This window comes from Benincasa hispida, chromosome 2, assembly GCF_027475165.1.
Source record: "Benincasa hispida cultivar pf3 chromosome 2, pf3_genome.v1.1, whole genome shotgun sequence".
In the NCBI taxonomy this organism is placed as follows: domain Eukaryota; kingdom Viridiplantae; phylum Streptophyta; class Magnoliopsida; order Cucurbitales; family Cucurbitaceae; genus Benincasa; species Benincasa hispida.
The window spans coordinates 37,121,680-37,125,344 of NC_143479.1; positions in this window are offsets into that span (position 1 = coordinate 37,121,680).

The following is a 3,665-nucleotide window of genomic DNA, read 5'->3' on the forward strand; positions in this document are numbered from 1 at the left end:
CAAATAAAATTTGTATGTACCGATAACCCCTTATACTAACTAGTAGTACAAGTAGCAAGTCCGGAGTCGAACCACAGAGAGCCGATTTGGCTTCCTCAAAATTGGAACTTGTAGGAAGTAACCAAAAAGGGGGTTTCTTTTGTGAAAAATTGTGAAATAAAATTTCCAAAAAAAAAAAAAAAGTGCACAATGCAAACTAATGCGTGAATAATCAATCGAAAAAAAATACTTAGCTTAGGTATTTATAGTTTAATCTTTCCTCATCAATTCTATCATAGACTATTCAAAAGATGAGAATATTTGAATTAAAACTTAGCCTACTCAATTAGTATCCTAATCGGTAGTCCACAAAATCAAGTTAATTAACAGAAAGGCGAGAATTCTCAACCAATCAATCAATTAATGGGGATTAAGATTTAAGGCAAAGCTATGCCAATTAATCGATTTCCATAGTCTAACCAATTAATTGAGTGAGATTTATCTAAGTTAGAAAGTAAATGCTTGCTAAATGGAATCCCAATTTAAACTAAATTAACTAATGTTTCAATGTGACGACTACTTACGATTACAAATTAGGGTCAATCAAATAAATCAATTAAACATGTGACGTTCGCCTGACGTTGTGTTGCGTGCGTGCTGAGGTTGAATGTCCGTCAAACCATGTAGTGTTGCAACGCTCTGAAGGAGTGTTGCAACGCTGGTCTATTCTGCCCTAGAGCGTTGGAGGGCAGCATTGATGAGCGGTGCAACAGTGGCGTTGGGGTATCTCCAGAACGTTTCAACAGACCACATCGTAGTATCCTTCATTCCTTCGTCATTTGATCAATTTAGCTCCTAACTTCGCCATTTATTGCCTTTTTGTCACGAACACTTAATCTTATTGCTTGTACACTCAAGTCCTACAAAATAATCAATTTAACAGAATTAAGTAGGGACAGTTGCAAATATAGACATTAGACCCAAAGTATTAACAGATATAACATAACGTAAAAAAAATTGCAAATATGACCAAATTTAAATAGTCTATTAGTGATAGACCATATTATTGGTAGGAGTTTATCACTGATAAACTATATCACTTGTAAGAGTCTATCAACGATAGAAGTCTATTACTGATAGACTTGTCTATATTTGCAATTTTTTTAAATGGTGTTATACATTTGGTTATTATTCCTAAAAATGCTACCAATTGCAATTACCTAATTAAGTAGTTAAACAACCCTAAGTTAAGTGGGAGAAGATAGTACATTTTCAGTGCTATCAAACACCCCCAACTTAATTCTTGATCGTTCTCGAGGAAATTAAAACAAGCAATCATGCAAAATTAATCAGTTTGTCAAACTAGAATGTTCCTTACTCAAGCCTCCACAATCAACTAGAATAAATTTCAGAATCGATTAGGTAATCAAAAAGAATTCCATCATTTCAACAATGGTTTGAAAATTCACTTTAAGATTTGTTATGCATGTCCAAGCTCTAAGTTATTTATTTTTAACAAGGGTGAGCCCAGAATGACCTTATGAATCTTCCATTTATTTTCTCCCTACACTGGCTCGTGGTAATTCCTAAATTCCAGAATTGGATCGGTCAAAATCTAATCATCCATCACCCTTACTACATGCTTTTCTTTCTCGTTTATTTATTATTTTTTTCTTTTTCTAAAAGCTCAAAAGAGAAACAAAATCTAGGAAATTGACTTTCGTTTTGGCTTGCCCACACGGGTGTCATGCGAGTCATCCAACTAAGGGCTAATTTCCCTTCAAAAGTGCCTAAGCTTACTCATACCCCTAGGATACTTTAGCTTAGAGGGAAACCACGAGTGTCATGGCCGCCCCAGGTTAATAATACCTTTGAAAAAGAGGAGTAGATCCCTAAAATGCATAAATGAAAATCCTCTCTACTTTTTTTTTTTTTTACTAGGCGACAGTGATATCAATTGACTACATCTCAAGCATGCATTACTAAATTGAACCGCAAAAAGACTAATATCTATCACCAAGGCCTATCGGAGTGACAACAAACTTATGGTTTCATAATTTAATTCTAAGCAAGCATATAGGGTCAAGATAGATATGCAAAGGGCTTGGAGATGTAATAAAAAAATTAAGCAGAATTTTTCAAAAATATTATGAAAATTATGAATCCTTTCATCCAACTTATTCTAATGCAAAAACAATTCATATGAGTGCGTCATAGACTAGTCATCGTAAGGAACAAAATAGCAAGACAGACTCAATCAAGCAATCATTGTCCAAGCACAGCGCTCAAGGACCCCAAATAATATCATTAAATTAAAAGAAAAAAGTTAAGCAAAAAAAGCCCAAAAAAATCAAAACATCCTTCAATTTGGTCGGTCGTCGGATTCACCGTCGCTCGTGAACTCGTGCCTATGTAAATAAAATTTGTATATACCGAACTAACCTCTTATACTAGCTAGTAGTACAAGTAGCAAGTCTAGGGTCTAACCATAGAGAATCGATTTAGATTCCTTAGAAGTGGAACTTGTAGGAAGTAACCAGGGGGGGGGGGGGTGTTTGTGAAAAATTGTGAAATAAAATTGTCAAAACAAAAAATGCACAATGCAAACTAATGCGTGAATAATCAATCCAACAAAATACTTAGCTTGGGTATTTATAGTTTAATTCATTCCTCATCAATTCTATCATAGACTATTCAAAAGATGCGTGGGAATATTTGAACTAAAACTTAGCCTACTCAATTAGAATCATAACCAGTAGTCCACAATATCAAGTAATTAACAAAAAGGCGAGAATCCTCAACCAATCAATCAATCAACGGGTATTAAGATTCAAGGAAAAGCTAAACCACTTAATTGATTTCCATCGTCTAACCAATTAATTGAGCGAGATTTATCTAAGTTAGAAAGTGATTGCTTGCTAAATGGAATTCCAATTTAACATAACAAACTAACTTAACTCATGCTTCTAGGTGACGACTATTTAACGATTATAAATTAGGGCCAATCAAAGCAATCAATTAAACATACATAGCTAATTTGTCAGATTATCCCATACACGAAAATTGAAGAATATGCTCAAGATAAATTCTCATAAATTCATAATAAACTAACAGAATTACAATACAAGTCTCAAGAATCAAATTGCAACGAAATTAAACTAACTAACCCACATGTTTGAAATCGGTATAATTGGCAAAAGGATATAAATTTTTACATAATTTTGGTGAAAAAAGGGGTTAAAACTGAACTGGAACAGGGTGGCGGCGCTCAAAATCGAGTGTACTTGATATCCTGTAATTGGTTGACCCAAATTGTTCTTTTATAAAACTTTCATAGCGTCGTAATGCTAGGAGGAGTGTTGCAACAATGTGGCACAAATTGACCAAGCGTCAGGCGAGCGTCACAACGCTACCTTGACGCTGTGTTACGCACGCGTTAAGGTTGAATGTCTGTCAAACCACGTAGTGTTGCAATGCTCTGGGGGAGCATTGCAAAGCTACCTATTCTGTCCTAGAGCATTTGAGGGCAACGTTGAAAAGAAGTATTGTTGACTGAAATTTGAATAAATTGATTCGAAAATTCGTTGTATGTATTGCGCCAACAACTTGTAAGGTTGATGACATAGGCGCTTTGCGATAATGATAATATGCGATACTATGTTCTGAATTATGTATGCGGTGATGCT